A 17,441-nucleotide genomic window follows, 5' to 3' on the forward strand; every position below is an offset into this window, starting at 1 on the left:
GACAAGGACCCCATCATTGTAAGTGAGTATATTCTTTATTCTGGTTTGGTTTTCTGGTAGACCAGTCATCTGGGACTGTCCAGTAAGTCGGAAGGTGACTTCTGCAGGACAGTATTTGGTATATACTTTGTGGTTAGTACCACAAGTATATCTGGGGACCTTGGGGTCCATCTGTATCTGGAACTGTCTGTAAGTCAGAAGGTGATCTTCTGCGAGGCAGTGTTTGGTATATACTTTGTGGTAAGCACCATAAGTATATTTGGGGACCTTAAGGAAAGAGCTCGCTTTAAGGTCCATCTGGAATTGTGTTGTCTATTTCGGTTTTCTGACTCATGGAGTATGGTATTTAACTCTGGTTATTGTTACTGCGATTTTGGCTATTTTCCTGGTGGTAATAGTAGGTTCGTGGCATTGTTGTAAGAAAGATATCGTTACGGTGTTACACAGTTTGGTTTTCTGACTTATTGCATGTGGAATTTGACTCTGACTATTGTTATTGTGATTTTGGCAATATTGCTGGTAATAGTAGTTTTGTGACATCTCTACTGAAAGATATTGCGTGCCCGTATTTTTGTGAGTGATACATTTTGTGATATGCTTTTGTAAGTAACATGTGTATTCTGAAAGTGTAAACTGGAAAATGGGGGGGCAAACAAGCAGTGAAATTTTAAAGAAAAGTGTGTTAGGATGTGTTTTAAGTCACTGGAAGGATATTGGAGGATCTGCCGGTGGAAGTGTGAACAGGAAAACATTGATAAAATATCGTAATCAGTGGTGGCCGCTTTATAAGCTGGAATGTGGAGAAAAGTGGCCCCTAAATGGAACTTTAAACTATAATATTTTGCTACAGTTAATGTTGTTTTTTGAGAAGCAGAACAGGATGAAATGTTGTATACTGATGTTTTAGCATCTTGGTGGGAAAAGGTACGGAATTAAGTTGGCCCCTGACTGAGCCTTTGATGTTGGCATTAGAGAAGTACAGGCTGGAGAAAGATAAAGGAAGTGTTAAAAGGGTTGTTGAAAGTGTTAAAGGTGTTTGAAGTTGAATGAGCAGGGAAAGAGGATGTAGGAATGTTAATAGTTCTGCCTCTGCCCGAGGCAGAGATCTTAAAATCATGGGTGTTAGCCCTTTAGGGCAAAGGGACCATGATGGGTCCGAGAGAGTTGTCACAGAAACAGAAAAGCAGTTAATTCTTAAAACAACCTGAGTTCATGTGCGAGCTCAGATTGCCGATGGGACCGCTCAGGGAACTGTGGACAATTGCATTCCCCTGACCGACCCCCACTAAGACCCGAATCATCCTGAAAATTATGAACGGTTAAGTAAATACTAAAACCTGGATGAATTGGGAATTGAGAATATGCTTCCAACAAGGTCTAAAAGAAACCCCTATGGAATTTTTAGACCAACTCTGAAATGTAATGAAAATAAATAAATAAATAAATAGATAGATAAAACAAAACGGTTTGGACCTGGCTTCGGAGGACAAATTGACTAGCCTTTTCCTAGGGTAATCAACCCCTGATTTCAACAGGAATAACGGGGACCTGGGGAATCTACCCTAGCGGATCCTCCACTGGTTATAATGAAGCTAGGGGAGGAATGGAAGTGAAATTTCTTATTGATATGGGGCAACATATTCAGTTCTAAATCAAGCATTAATGCCTTCACAGAATTATTATGTTAGGGTAAAAGATGTGTCGTGGTTTAACCCGGCCGGCAGCTAAACACCACACAGCCGTTTGCTCACCCTCCCCCTCCCTCTCTGGGACGGGGGAGAGAAATGGAAAGTGAAACCCGTGAGTTGAGATAAAGACAGTTTAATAAGACAAAATAATAATAATAATAATAATAATAATAATAATAATAATAATAATAATAATAATAATAATACAATGATGATAATAGTACCACTACTAATAATGTGTACAAACAAGTGATGCACGGTGCGGTTGCTCGCCGCCCGCTGACCGATGCCCGGCCTGGCCCCGAGCGGTCCGGCCCCCTCCCCCCGGCTAGCCACCCCTATGTATTGTTTGGCCTGGCGTCGGATGGTATGGAATGCCCCTCTGGCTGGTTTGGGTCGCCTGTCCTGGGTCTGTCCCCTCCCGGCTCTTGCTGCGCCCCCAGCCTGCCTGTTGGCAGGACGGGGCGGGGGGGGGCTGAGGTGTCCTTGGCTTGGTATGGGCACTGCTCTTTAACAATTAAAACATCGGGGTGTTATCAGCACTCTTCTCATCCTAAGCCAAAACACAGCATTCCACCAGCTACTAGGAAGAAAATTAACTCTGTTCTAACTGAAACCAGGACAAGGTGTAACCGAAAAGGCTTATTTTTGTGAACCTTTGAAGTACAAGTTAGGGAAACAATGGGGCATACACAGATTTTTATATATGCCTAGCTCCTCATGGGCACTCTTAGGTTGAGATTTATTAGAGCAAGTAGGAGCAGAAATTGTCTTTGAAAAAGGGAAAATGGAATTAAGAATAGGAGAAGAACAACTAACAAATGTGTTAAGTTTGGCACTAATACAAACTGACCCTAAAAGTGAAATACCTTTAGAGATCACAGATCAAGTATGTCCAGGAGTTTGGGCTACTGAAACCCCTGAAAGAGGTAAAAATGTGACCTTAATAATTATTAAATTAAAGCCAGGAGAGAAACCCATTAAGGTTAAGTAATATCCTTTGAGGATAGAAGATAGGAAAGGAATTAAAGAGATAATTAATAAATTTTTACAGTATAGATTATTGATTGAATGCGAATCAGAATACAATGCACCCATATTGCCAATTAAAAAGGCAGATGAAAAAGCTATAGGCTAGTTCAGGATTTGAGGGCCATAAATAAAATCACTGAGGAAATATATCCAGTAGTGGCAAACCCTTATACTTTGCTGACTAAATTAAAGAATAGTCAAGTCTGGTTTACCGTACTGGATTTAAAAGATGCCTTCTTCTGCCTAGGCTTAGCCACAGAAAGCCAAAACCTATTTGCCTTTGAATGGGAAAATCCCGATTCAGGCAGAAAGACGCAGCTTACGTGGACATTACTACCTCAAGGATTCAAGAATAGCCCCACTATTTTTGGAAACCAATTAGCAAGGAAACTCGAAACATGGATGCCTCCGGACACTGAAGGTGCTTTGTTACAATATGTAGATGATCTCTTAATAGCTACCGAGACTAAAGGGAGTTGTATTCAATGGACTATAAGTCGTCTTCATTTTCTGGGTTTAAATGGATATCAAGTCTCTTGACAGAAAGTCCAGCTGGCTCAACAAAGTGTGACCTATCTGGGATTTGAAATTTCGGAAGGACAACGAGAACTAGGAACTGAACATAAGGAAGTCATTTGCCGGACTCCAGAACCTCAAATGGTAAAGGAGCTACAAACCTTTTTAGGAATGACAGGTTGGTGTCGCCTTTGGATTTATAATTATGGACTATTGGTAAAGCCTCTATGTGAATTGATAAAGATTAACCAGTCAAAGTTAGTCTGGACTGGAGAAGCACAAAAAGTCTTTAAACAACTTAAACAAGAATTGATGATTTTGAAATATCAAGCAATATTGGTAGAACAGGACGATGTGGAAATTGTGATAACTAATATTGTGAATCTAGCCTCTTTTCTTAGTGATGCTCCGGTACAACCTGTGATTCACGATTGTTTAGAAACTATAGAGACTGTGTATTCCAGCCGACCAGATCTTAAGGAGGAGCCCATGGAAGATGCAGAAGAAACTTGGTTCACGGATGGGAGCAGTTTTGTTATGCAAAGACAACGTAAAGATGGATATGCTATAACAACTACTCAGCAGGTAATCGAGTCTAAGCCTTTACCCCCTGGAACATCAGCTCAAAAGGCGGAGATAGTTGCTCTCACGGGAGCATTGGAACTGGCAGCGGGAAAAAGGGTAAATATTTGGACAGATTCTAAATATACATTCGGCGTGGTACATGCTCATGGAGCAATTTGGAAAGAACATGGATTGCTGACCGCTCAGTGAAAACACAAAGTATGCTGAAGAAATTTTAAAATTGTTAGAGGCTGTAAAACAACCAGAAAAGGTAGCTATCATGCATTGTCAGGGACACCAAAAGGGGAACACCGATTTTGAAATTGGAAATCGATTGGCAGAGGCTAAGCAGGCAGCTGAAATAACTGAGGTGAAGGCATTGTCTTTGATACCAGACGGTAAAATCCAAACTATATCCAAATTATACAAAAGAAGACTTAAAATTAATTGAAGATTTGAAAGGTAAAATGAAAACATGGCCCATAGTTCTTACAGAACACAATAAAACGCATTGGGGAGCTGGCACACTGCATAAGAGCCTGAGTCAGACATTAGTGGGACGATATGATAAAACAAGTAACTCAACAATGTAGCATTTGCTTACACAATAACCCCAATACCAAGGATAGAATAAAATTTGGAATAATCGGTAAAGGAAATTATTCGGGGCAACAGTGGCAAATTGATTTTTCAGAACTCCCTAGAAAAGGGGGGTATCATTATTACTGGTTCTGACTGACACGTTTTCAGGAAGGCCTGAAGCCTTTCCCTGTCGAACAAACAAAGCAAGAGAAGTGGTTAAAGTCTTGTTAAATGAAATAATACCATGCTTTGGGATTCTAGGAGCAATGTCTTCTGATAGAGTTTCACATTTTTGTGCACAAGTGGTAGAACAGATAAGTAAGATTCTAAAGATAGATTGGCAACTGCATACTCCTTATAGACCACAGGCAAGTGGACAGGTAGAAAAAATGAACCATTTAATTAAACAATAAATAGCTAAAATTGGATAAGAAGCTAATTTGTCATGGCCTCAATCCCTCCCTTTAGCATTACTTGGAATTAGAGTTAAACCTAGAATAAAAGGGAATTTGAGTCCCTTCAAAATCTTATATGGAAGGCCATAGCAATTTCTATTTAGTGGAGAGGACCTAACGCGGTTAGGATCAGAATATTTATATGCTTATATAACTGAACTTCAGAAACAATTAAATAAAGTACATAAATTTGTTTTAGGGACCAGGGCTAGAGGGCTGGATCAACCAATCCACCCCTTTAAGCTCGGGAATTATATATATATAAAGACTTTTTCAGGACAACCCCTACAGGAAAAATGGAAGGAAAGTGGATGGGACCATACCAAGTATTACTGACACCACACACCGCCATTAAGATTAAGAAGCAAGCAGCTTGGATCCACAATTCAAGGGTGAAGAAGGTCCCGGCGAGGATATAGACCACCACTCCAATTGGACCAACAAAATTACGGTTTTCCAGATCCTAATGATTGCAGGGGTGCGGTTCTCGGATTCGGGGTGGGCAACTTGGGATGAGAACTTACATCTGACCTTAATACAAACAATTTCTCGAGTAACTAATAAGACGAACTGTTGGGTATGCACCCATCTGCCACAGCATGGGAATAAGGGTGTATCGTTAATCGGGATTCCCTTGCCTGCAAACTTATCTTGGACTAATTTGTGGGAAAACACATCTTGGGGTCGAAAATATTAAGAAGTTTTGGAACTAGAAGTGAGTAGCTTCATGCCGTTAGAATCCTATTATGTATGTGTACAAAGGTGTAACCCACCTAAGGGTATAGGAAAACAGCATTGTATAAATACGGATACTACTTATGTGGGAAATCAGACATCTTGTAATTGAACAATTGATATTAGTACGACTAGCGGCTGGGCAAATTCAACCAGCTGGCCGGTTCCAGAAGGAAAAGGGTGGTATTGGCTATGCAATGATACAGCCCGTAAGGTCTTGCCTGAGAATTGGAAGGGAACTTGCACTCTTGGAGCGGTAGTCCCCAATATGACAGTACATGATGTAGTGCCTCGAGGTTACTTGAGAAATCATATCCGGAGAATCAGATGAAAAATTAACAATCCATTGATAGAGAGACACACCCCTTTTCATAGTTTCGTTCAATGGTTTATCCCATGGTTAGGAGGGAGTGAATTGGAAAAGGCGATAGTTAATATTTCTGCAATTATAGAGAAGTTAGAAAACAAAATTCTGGATGCTATAAAGGCTCAACAAGAAGAGATATCTAGTTTATCACAGGTAGTATTACAAAATCGGATGGCCCTAGACTTGTTACTGGCCGCTCAAGGGGGAGTCTGTACAGTAATAAACACAAGTTGTTGTATGTATGTAGATCAGAGTGGAAGGATCTCTACCGACCTGGAAGAAATATGGAAGCAGACAAGGGTCTAACATGATATCAGTAAAGATGATCTTTCGTGGAGTTTTAGTGAAATATGGAATAAGTTAACCTCCTGGTTGCCCAATTTTCAATGGTTGAAACAAGTGTTCATTGCTCTAATCGCATTAGTAGTATTAGGAATATTTGTGTGCATGTTGTTTAGATGCCTGCTTTGTTGTGTTACTGTAAATAATGAAAGTATCTGATGCAAAAGAATTTGCATGGGAAAAGAAAAGGGGGGATTGATTAAGGAGGTATTGGGGAGGCATTGGGGAGGCAAGGACAATCCCCAGACATGGACTGTATATCTCGAAACAAGACACTGAAACTCATGATAAGGAAGCGGCAGACGGACAGAGAAACAAACGTAAGGACTATAAATCTCAAAACTGGACATTGGAATTCATTATAAAGATACAACAAACGGAAGAATTGGCAACAACCAGCTCTCGCAATTAAGAAACCTGCCAATTCAGCAGATTCCTGACCAAAGGTGAAAAGTACACTGTGAGGAAGACTCGGGGTCTTCCTCCCAAAGACCCCTGCCCACGTCCCAAAGACCCCTGCCCACAATTCTTGGAAGGCTCTACGCAGGCGCAAGGTGCCAAAAGGCTAATTAGCATGAGAAGCGAGGGAAGGCGGGGATAGGTAATGCATATGTATAGCTGCTTGTAGAATATTGATAGATTGATTGTATAAATTCAAGACTGCTTTCCGCTTTAGGTATGCACGATAGGTGGAGAGATCCCCCGTGCATCCAGCGCTGCAATAAAGAATATACCACTTAAAGGAATTTCGGCTTCGATCTTTTAATCAGTGGTAATAGTAGGTTCGTGGCATTGTTATAAGAAAGATATTGTTACGGTGTTACACAGTTTGGTTTTCTGACTTATCGCATGTGGAATTTGACTCTGACTATTGTTATTGTGATTTTGGCAATATTGCTGGTAATAGTAGCTTTGTGACATCGCTACTGAAAGATATTGCGTGCCCATATTTTTGTGAGTGATACGTTTTGTGATACGCTTTTGTAAGTAACACGTGTATTCTGAAAGTGTAAACTGGAAAATGGGGGGGCGAGTAAGCAGTGAAATTCCTAAGAAAAGTACGCTGGGTTGTATTTTGAGTCATTGGAAGGATATAGGGGGGGCTCCGGGTGGAAGTGAAAATAAGAAAACTCTGATAAAATATTGTAATCAGTGGTGGCCCCTTTATAAATTACAAGAAGGGGAAAAATGGCCTAAAAATGGGACCTTGAATTACAACACGCTATTACAATTAATGTTATTCTTAAGGAGGGAAGGGAAATGGGATGAAGTTTCATATGCGGATATGTTTTTTACTCTGAGAAACCACCCAGAGTGGCAGAAGGAGTGTGGCATTAATTTGGCCCCACAAGACCCTTTGATTTTATCAATAGAGAAGGATATGAGGAGGGATGGAGTGGGGAAATTAAAGAGGTGTTGTTCGGCATGTAGCATTGGGCAGAGATGTTTAAAATTAAATGAGCCAGAAGAAAGGATGGAAGATTATGTTTTACCACCTATAAATGGTGATGTAGGTGCTGGAATAGAAGTTGAAGGCACTGGAAATGACATAGACTCTAAGGGGTTTACTCCGATAACTGCTCGTACACGAAGTAAAATAGGACCAATAATCCAAGCCCCTCTGCGTCAGGCTATGGGAGCTAATGGACCCGCTAGAATTAAAGTACCCTTCACAACTAATGAACTAGATGCCTGGAAGGAGGCGGTGAAAGGGTATCGAGATTATCCAGAGGCGGTGGCTAAAAGATTTGAATTGATTGTGAAAAACTTAGACCCAGACTGGAAGGATATAGAGATAATGCTGGCTGCATTATCAGAAACTGAGAAACAGCTAATAGTTAAAACTGCTAGAACGCAGGTACAAATCCAGGTAGCCTCGGGAGCCCTGCCCGGCACAGTGGAAGTACATGTGCCTAGGGTGGACCCTAATTGGGATTATAATGATGAGAATGATTATAGAATGCTGAAACGATATCAAGAATGGATTAGGATTGCTTTAGAAAATGCAATACCTAAATCTGTGAATTGGTCAAGACTATATACAATAAAACAGGGGACCTCAGAAACCCCATCCAAATTTCTTGAAAGGCTGAGGGCAGCAATGCAGAAGTTTACCACTATAGACCCTTCCTCTGAGGGGGGTAGACTTCAATTAGTATCCCTATTTTCGGGTCAGTCGGCAGAAGATATTAGACGAAAGCTTCAGAAAATGAAAGAACCAGACGTAAGGGATTTGGAAAGATTAGTAGAAGAAGCCTGGAGAGTGTTTAGAAATCGTGAGGGGAATGAAAGGCAAAAGTTAGGTGAGACGATTGCAGCAGCCACTGTGGCAGCCTTACGAAAGCAGGAAGAATCTTTTCGAGGCAGGAGAAGGGGGGGGGGGAAGGTAATACGACTCCCCTTGCGGGCTGAACAGTGTGCTTACTGTAAAGAGATAGGACACTGGAAAAGGGAATGCCCGAAGCGGCAAGAGGAAAACAAGCTATTAATGGCTACAAAACAATGAAGGAGACCGGGGGACTCTACCCTAGCAGATCCACTGGTTAAAATTAAGCTAGGGAAATTGGGTCGGGAAGTAGAATTTTTAGTAGATACAGGAGCTACATATTCAATGTTAAATCAGAAGTTGATGCCTGAAGATAAAGATTTTGTGACAGTGGTGGGGGCAACGGGTAGGCACGAAAAAGCTTTCTTTTTAAAACCATTAGAATATGAATTGGGGAAGCAAATGGGAATACATAGGTTTTTGTATTTGCCGGGATCTCCTAGATCTTTATTGGGACGGGATTTATTAGAGCAATTAGAAGCTGAAATTGTCTTTGAAAAGGGAAGGGTAGAGTTAAGAGTAAAAGAAGACCGACTTATAAGTGCACTAAGTTTGGTATTGATCCAAACCGATTCTTTTAATGAAACCCTTCCGGAAATCCAAGATCAAGTTTATCCAGGGGTGTGGGAATCTGATGTCCCTGGGAAAGCGAAGAATGCTGCACCAATAATGGTAAAATTAAAACCGGGAGAAAAGCCAGTAAAGGTTAAGCAGTACCCCCTTAGAATAGAAGATAGAAGAGGAATAAAAGATACAATAGATAAGTTTTTGCAATATGGGTTACTGGTCGAGTGTGAATCGGAATATAATACTCCCATCTTACCAATTAAGAAACCGGATGGGAAGAGTTATAGGTTAGTACAGGACTTAAGAGCAATAAACAGGATCACTGAAGACATACATCCTGTGGTAGCAAACCCTTATACACTATTGACCAAGTTAAGGGACAAGTTGGTCTGGTTTACCGTGCTGGACTTAAAGGATGCCTTCTTTTGTTTAACCTTGGCCCCGGAAAGCCGAAACCTCTTTGCCTTTGAATGGGAAAATCCTGACTCAGGACGAAAAGTACAGTTGACATGGACAGTGCTTCCTCAGGGGTTTAAGAATAGCCCCACGATTTTTGGTAATCAACTTGCAAAGGAGCTTGAATCCTGGGAAGCCCCCAATTCTGCAGGGGTCCTGCTGCAATATGTTGATGATCTCTTGATTGCTACCGAAGACAGGGAAAGCTGCATACAGTGGACGGTAAGCCTCCTTAATTTCCTAGGAATGAATGGATACCGGGTTTCACAACAGAAGGCACAATTGGTTCAAACCCGCGTGACGTACCTAGGAAGTGAGATCTCAGGAGGACAACGTGAATTGGGGACAGAACGCAAAGAAGCAATCTGTCGTACCCCAGAACCACAGACTGTTAAAGAATTACGAACTTTCCTAGGAATGACAGGTTGGTGCAGATTATGGATCAACAATTATGGATTAATTGTAAGGCCTTTGTATGATTTAATTAAAGATAACTGCATAAGACTAATATGGACAGGAGAAGCCCGAGCAGCCTTTAAGAAGCTTAAGAAGGAGTTAATGCAAGCCCCAGCTCTTGGTTTACCAGATTTGTCTAAACCTTTTTGGTTATACTCCTATGAAAGGCAGGGTATGGCCTTAGGGGTACTAGCACAAAAGTTGGGACCTTACAAAAGGGCAGTGGCTTATTTCTCCAAACAATTGGATGAAGTAAGTAAAGGATGGCCAGGCTGTCTGCGAGCAGTGGCAGCCGTAATTATGAATATATAAGAAGCCCGGAAATTTACAATGGGGCAGAAGATAACAGTGTTTGTCTCACACACTGTGTCAGCAGTTTTAGAACAAAAGGGGGCCCATTGGTTATCTCCTCAGAGATTTTTGAAATATCAAGCAATATTGGTAGAACAGGACGATGTGGAAATTGTGATAACTAATATTGTGAATCCAGCCTCTTTTCTTAGTGATGCTCCGGCGGAACCTGTGACTCACGATTGTTTAGAAACTATGGAGACTGTGTATTCCAGCCGACCAGACCTTAAGGAGGAGCCCATGGAAGATGCAGAAGAAACTTGGTTCACGGATGGGAGCAGTTTTGTTACGCAAGGGCAACGTAAAGCTGGATATGCTATAACAACTACTCAGCAGGTAATTGAGTCTAAGCCTTTACCCCCTGGAACATCAGCTCAAAAGGCGGAGATAGTCGCTCTCACGAGAGCATTGGAACTGGCAGCTGGAAAAAAGGTAAATATTTGGACAGATTCTAAATATGCATTCGGCGTGGTACATGCTCATGGAGCGATTTGGAAGGAACGTGGATTACTGACTGCTCAGGGAAAACAGATAAAACATGCTGAAGAAATTTTAAAATTGTTAGAGGCTGTAAAACAACCAGAAAAAGTGGCTATTATGCATTGCCGAGGGCATCAAAGAGGATCCACTGACTTCGAGATTGGGAACAGATTGGCTGATAAAAAGGCAAGAAGGGCGGCGGAAAGAGGCCAAGTGGAAGTGCTTGCTTTAATACCAGACGGTAAAATTCAGACATTAGAGAAAGGCCAGGCTCCTAAATATTCAAAAGAAGATTTAAAGTTGATCGAGGATCTAAAAGGGAAGCTGAATGTTGATGGGTGGGCTCATTTGAAGGACAACAGGGTTATTATGCCCTCTAATTTGGTGTGGCCTATGGTTTTGGGGGAACACAATAAAACCCATTGGGGAGCCGATGCCCTGTATAAACTATTAAATCAAGTCTTGGTAGCAAGAAAGGGTATCAAGGGACGAACAAATAAAGGGGATGTCATTGTGGGAGTCTATTACAGACCGCCTGGCCAGGACGATAGCGCCGATAAATTATTCTTTACAGAACTAAGAGAGGCCTCGAGATTAACTCCCCTTGTCCTTATGGGGGACTTCAACTTGCCGGACGTTAACTGGGAGTGCCACACGGCTGACACGAGCAAGTCCAGGAGGTTCATGAAGCACCTAGATGATAACTTCTTGGTGCAGGTGCTAACGGAGCCAACTAGGAAAGGTGCCCTCCTAGACCTGTTGCTAGAAAACAGAGAGGGTCTGGTGGGAGATGTGGTGGTTGGTGGCCGCCTCGGTCATAGCGACCATGAAGTGGTTGAGTTCAAAATTTATGGTGACAGAAGGAAAAGTGCCACCAAAACCTCATCCCTAGATATGGGGAAAGCGGACTTCAGGCTGCTCAGGGAACTAGTCAGCAAGGTCCCCTGGGAAACTGCTCTTGAAGGCCTCGATGTCCACCAGTGCTGGTCATTCTTTAAGCGATGCCTCCTAGAAGCACAAGAACGGGCAATTCCTAAATATCGCAAGTCAGGCAGGCGGGGCAGGAGGCCGGCGTGGCTGACCAGGAATGTTCTAATGGAGATTAGGCGGAAACAGAGAGTGTTTCGCTACTGGAAGGAGGGCCAGGTGTCATGGAAAGAATACAGGGATGCTGTTCGTGTTTGTAGGGAGAAAGTTCGTATGGCCAAAGCACAGCTAGAGTTGAAGCTGGCTGTGTCTGCGAGAGAAAATAAAAAGGGTTTTTTTAGATATGTAAATGGAAAAAGGAGAACTAAAGAATTCATAGGGCCGCTCCTTGATAGGGAAGGTCTCCTCATAGACGATGACGTAGGCAAAGCAGAGACGCTTAACGCCTTCTTTGCCTCTGTCTTCAATGCCGATGATGGGCTTCGGGACCCAGGGTGCCCTGAGCTGGAGGGCCGGGACGGTGGGGATGACAAACTCCCAACCGACCCTGAACGAGTGCGGGATTTGCTACTCCACCTGGATCCCTACAAGTCCATGGGTCCGGATGGGATTCATCCCCGGGTGCTGAAAGAGCTGGCGGATGTCATCGCGGAACCTCTTTCAATTATTTTTCAACGATCCTGGGAATTTGGAGAGGTCCCGGTAGACTGGAAGCTGGCAAATGTTGTGCCAATTTTCAAGAAGGGTCAGAAAGAAGACCCTAGCAATTACAGGCCTGTCAGTCTCACGTCAGTGCCTGGTAAAATCATGGAGAAGTTGGTTCTCGGACTTATTGAGGCGCACCTGGGGGACAAAGCAGTCATTGGTCCCAGCCAGCATGGGTTTGTGAAGGGTAGGTCCTGCCTAACTAACCTGATTTCCTTTTATGATAAGATCACCCGTATGGTGGACCAAGGGAAACCAGCTGATGTGATTTTTTTGGACTTCAGCAAGGCTTTTGACACGGTTTCCCACAGGATCCTACTGGACAAAATGTCCACCATACAGCTAAATAAAAACATCATACGATGGGTGAGCAATTGGCTAACGGGCAGGGCCCAAAGGGTTATGGTAAACGGGGCTGCGTCAGGCTGGCGGGCGGTCACCAGTGGGGTCCCTCAAGGCTCCATTTTAGGGCCGGTACTTTTCAATATTTTTATAAACGATCTGGATGTAGGAATAGAGGGTATTTTGAGCAAGTTTGCTGATGACACCAAACTTGGAGGAGTTGTGGACTCAAATGAGGGCGTAAAGGCCTTACAGAGGGATCTGGACAGGTTGGAGAGCTGGGCGATCACCAACTGCATGAGGTTCAATAAGAGCAAGTGCCGGGTCCTGCACCTGGGACGGGGAAACCCTGGCTGCACGTACAGACTGGGCGATGAGACGCTGGAGAGCAGCCTAGAAGAGAGGGATCTGGGGGTCGTGGTAGACAGCAAGTTGAATATGAGCCAGCAATGTGCCCTGGCAGCCAGGAGGGCCAATCGTGTCCTGGGGTGCATCAAGCACGGCATCGCTAGTAGGTCAAGGGAGGTGATTGTCCCGCTCTACTCTGCGCTGGTGCGGCCTCACCTCGAGTACTGTGTGCAGTTCTGGGCACCACAGTATAAAAAGGACATGAAACTGTTGGAAAGTGTCCAGAGGAGGGCTACGAAGATGGTGAAAGGCCTGGAGGGGAAGACGTACGAGGAACGGCTGAGGTCACTGGGCCTGTTCAGCCTGGAGAAGAGGAGGCTGAGGGGAGACCTCATCACAGTCTACAACTTCCTCGTAAGGGGGTGTCGAGAGGCAGGAGACCTTTTCTCCATTAACACTAGTGACAGGACCCGCGGGAACGGGGTTAGGCTGAGGCAGGGGAAATTTAGGCTGGACGTCAGGAGGGGGTTCTTCACAGAGAGGGTGGTTGCACACTGGAACAGGCTCCCCAGGGAAGTGGTCACTGCACCGAGCCTGTCTGAATTTAAGAAGAGATTGGACTGTGAACTTAGGCACATGGTCTGAACTTTTGGGTAGACCTGTGCGGTGTCAAGAGTTGGACTTGATGATCCTTAAGGGTCCCTTCCAACTCAGGATATTCTATGATTCTATGATTCTATAAATCTGTATACCACAATAAGGCAGGTAACCCAACAATGTGACACCTGTATGCGTCATAATCCCAATACAGGAAATAGGGTGACGTTTGGTGTCATTGATAAAGGGAACTATCCTGGGCAGCATTGGCAAATTGATTTCTCGGAACTGCCAAGAAAAGGGGGGTATCGGTACCTATTAGTTTTAACAGATACCTTCTCAGGATGGCCCGAGGTCTTCCCTTGCAGAACTAATAAGGCTAAGGAGGTAATTAAGGCACTGTTGAATGAAATAATACCCCGATTCGGGATCCCAGCAACCATTTCCTCAGATAGAGGCTCGCATTTTGGTGCACAAATTGTTCAGCGAATAAGCCAGGCTTTAGGGATAGATTGGCATCTTCACACTCCTTATAGACCCCAAGCGAGCGGACAGGTGGAAAAGATGAATCATTTGATTAAACAACAAATAGCCAAAATAGGACAAGAAACTAATTTGACTTGGCCTCAAGCGCTTCCTCTAGCGCTGCTTAGAATTAGGGCGAAACCACGCTTGAAAGAGAATTTGAGCCCTTTCGAGATACTGTATGGTAGGCCCTACACATCCTTATTTAGTGGGGAGGATCTAACACAGTTGGGTTCAGAATATTTGTATAACTATATGATAAGCCTCCAAAAACGATTGGACCTAATAGCTAAGACAGTCTTCGGAGCCCAAACCCGAGGACTAGACTTACCAATTCATCCCATTAAGCCAGGGGATTATGTTTATATAAAATTATTTACAGGTCGCCCATTGGAAGAGAAGTGGATGGGACCATATCAAGTACTACTAACAACACATACGGCAGTCAAAGTCAAGGAGCAAGCAGCTTGGATCCACTATTCAAAGGTGAAGAAGGCCCCGGCGAGGATATGGACCACGACCCCAATCGGACCGGCAAAATTGCGTTTTTCCAGATCCTAATGATTGTGGGGGTGTGGTTGTCAGATTTGGGATGGGCAACTTGGGACGAGAACTTACACCTGACCTTAATACAAACTGTATCTCAAGTGATTAATAAGACGAACTGTTGGGTATGCACCCATCTACCAGAGCATGGGAATAAGGGTGTATCATTAATTGGGATTCCCTTGCCTGCAAATTTATCTTGGACTAATTTGTGGGAAAACACATCTTGGGGTCAAAAATATGAAGAAGTTTTGAAACTAGAAGTGAATAGCTTTGTGCTGTTGGAATCTTACTATGTATGTGTACAAAGGTGTAACCCACCTAGGGGTATGGGGAAACAGGATTGTATAAATACGGATACTACTTATGTGGGAAATCAGACATCTTGTAATTGAACAATTGATATTAGTACGACTAGCGGCTGGGCAAATTCAACCAGCTGGCCGGTTCCAGAAGGAAAAGGGTGGTATTGGCTATGCAACGATACAGCCCCTAAGGTCTTGCCTGAGAATTGGAAGGGAACTTGCACTCTTGGAGCGGTAGTCCCCAATATGACAGTACATGATGTAGTGCCTCGAGGTTACTTGAGAAATCATATGCGGAGAATCAGACGAAAAATTAACAATCCATTGATAGAGAGACAGACCGCTTTTCATAGTTTTGTTCGATGGTTTATCCCATGGTTAGGAGTGAGTGAATTGGAAAAGGCAATAGTTAATATTTCTGCAATTATAGAGAAGTTAGAAAACAAAACTCTGGATGCTATAAAGGCTCAACAAGAAGAGATATCTAGTTTATCACAGGTAGTATTACAAAATCGGATGGCCCTAGACTTGTTACTGGCCGCTCAAGGGGGAGTCTGTACAGTAATAAACACAACTTGTTGTATGTATGTAGATCAGAGTGGAAGGATCTCTACCGACCTGGAAGAAATATGGAAGCAGACAAGAGTCCTACATGAGATCAGTAAAGATGATCTTTCGTGGAGTTTTAGTGAAATATGGAATAATTGTGAGGAATGTTTTAACAATTCGTGTCCATAAAGAACAATTCTGTTTGAATCCTGTCTGCCTCTGGGCCCTGCACTGGCAACTTAATTCTTGAACCACAGATGCAGTGTGTCCCAGTCTCCCCCTCATTCTAGTCAATTTATCAAGTCTTCAGAAAATACTCCTTAAATTTATGAACCTGTTTGCTTTTGTTATTCCGGACTTCTATTTCTAACAGTTACAGCCTTTTTTTTTCCTGTCTTCTTCAAGATTAACTTAACACTGCTATAGATGTGTCTGTGAATGGCTGGGGAAGAATGTTTTAATTACTCGTGAAGCGTCAAATAAGAAAGCTGTTTGTGTTTGAAGTCTGGGAGTTTCAGAACAACTGATAACAACTAGTGACTGTTATGGGATACTATGAGGATCTTTGGTATCTGGTTAGGGGGGCCAAGAGATTAAGAGGAAGGAAAAAGAAGCTGAAGGACGACTGGGAGACAAGACTTGCAGAGAATGTTCTATAAACTTGGCATGGTGCCAAGTAAGTACAAAGGGGGAGAGGAAGACTACGCGCCTTCAGCATGAAAGACCCCTGGAGACCCCCAGAAGAGACCCCCAGAGGAGACTGCGCATGCTCCAGTAGGAGGGACTGGACCCCGGAAGCTAATTATAATAATCTATTTTTTTAGAAGTAGTAATGAATATGTATTAGTCTAGGAGCATAAAAATCAGCTGCTTGATGTAACTGGTGTGTGTCCTGGTGGAGCGGAGACTCCCAGTGCACCCAGCGCTGTTTGCTTACCTCTATTCCTTTATATTCTTTCAATAAATCCTATTTTTTTTTATTTAATCCTAATTTGAATCCTGAGCCATTTATAACAATTTGGGGGCTCGTCCGGGATGGCTATAGTTCCTGAATTCTGATTTAATCTAGGAGAGGCGCCCCACCATTTGGTGGCTCCTGTTTGAGTCAGATCGGGACTAATGCCATCCTGAACCTGAATAAAGGTAAGCAAAGAATTTGATTTTTTTTGAGCTCCCTTGCCGGCTGTTTTTTGCCCGTAATTCTGCGCGTGAAGATCCGGATGAAGACGACAGGGTCGTTTGGATACCGTTCGGTTGGATTCCGGTGTCCGGAATCGAAGCGGATGAAGACGACAGTCGTTTGTGGATACCGTCTGGTTCGATCCCAGATGAAGACAGCAGAGATGCTTGTGGATACCGTCCAGTTGGATTCTGGATGAAGACGACTGATTCGTAAGATACCATCCGGTTGGGTAAAGGTGCGGTTGCCAGTGTTTGTGTGTGAGAGTGTAACTGAGACTTCTAAAGTCAGCGTGGAGGTCTTTTTGTTTTCTCACTGGTTCTAATCTCCTGTTGGGGGGGCTGGGCCGGTGAATGGAGTGATACGTGGGTGGGTGATAGGTCCTAAACCCCCTGCAAGACACTCTCACTGGGGGCAACCAAGGGCTGTGGGAATTGCCACTAGTAAAATTCCCGGATGGGTCAGATAAAATCGAAGACCAAGGACCAGAAAGGGAGCAA

The 17,441-nt window shown here is 43.3% G+C and overlaps 1 protein-coding gene and 1 pseudogene across 2 annotated transcripts in view; one reads left to right on the forward strand and one right to left on the reverse strand.

Moving 5' to 3' along the window:
• The window catches only part of LOC311426491 (very low-density lipoprotein receptor-like), a 34,938-nt pseudogene extending 26,521 nt beyond the window's left edge, over positions 1–8,417 (forward strand). Inside the window, exons 3-4 of the transcript in view lie at positions 7,875–8,139; positions 8,370–8,417. The product of the transcript in view is annotated as a very low-density lipoprotein receptor-like (transcript). The remainder of the gene's footprint in view (positions 1–7,874; positions 8,140–8,369) is intronic.
• The window catches only part of LOC311426259 (AP-4 complex accessory subunit RUSC2-like), a 117,116-nt gene that overhangs the window by 87,659 nt on the left and 12,016 nt on the right, over positions 1–17,441 (reverse strand). The gene's annotated exons all lie outside the window — the stretch shown is intronic.

This window comes from Aythya ferina (assembly GCF_964211825.1).
Source record: "Aythya ferina genome assembly, chromosome: W".
Classification (NCBI taxonomy): Eukaryota; Metazoa; Chordata; class Aves; order Anseriformes; family Anatidae; genus Aythya; species Aythya ferina.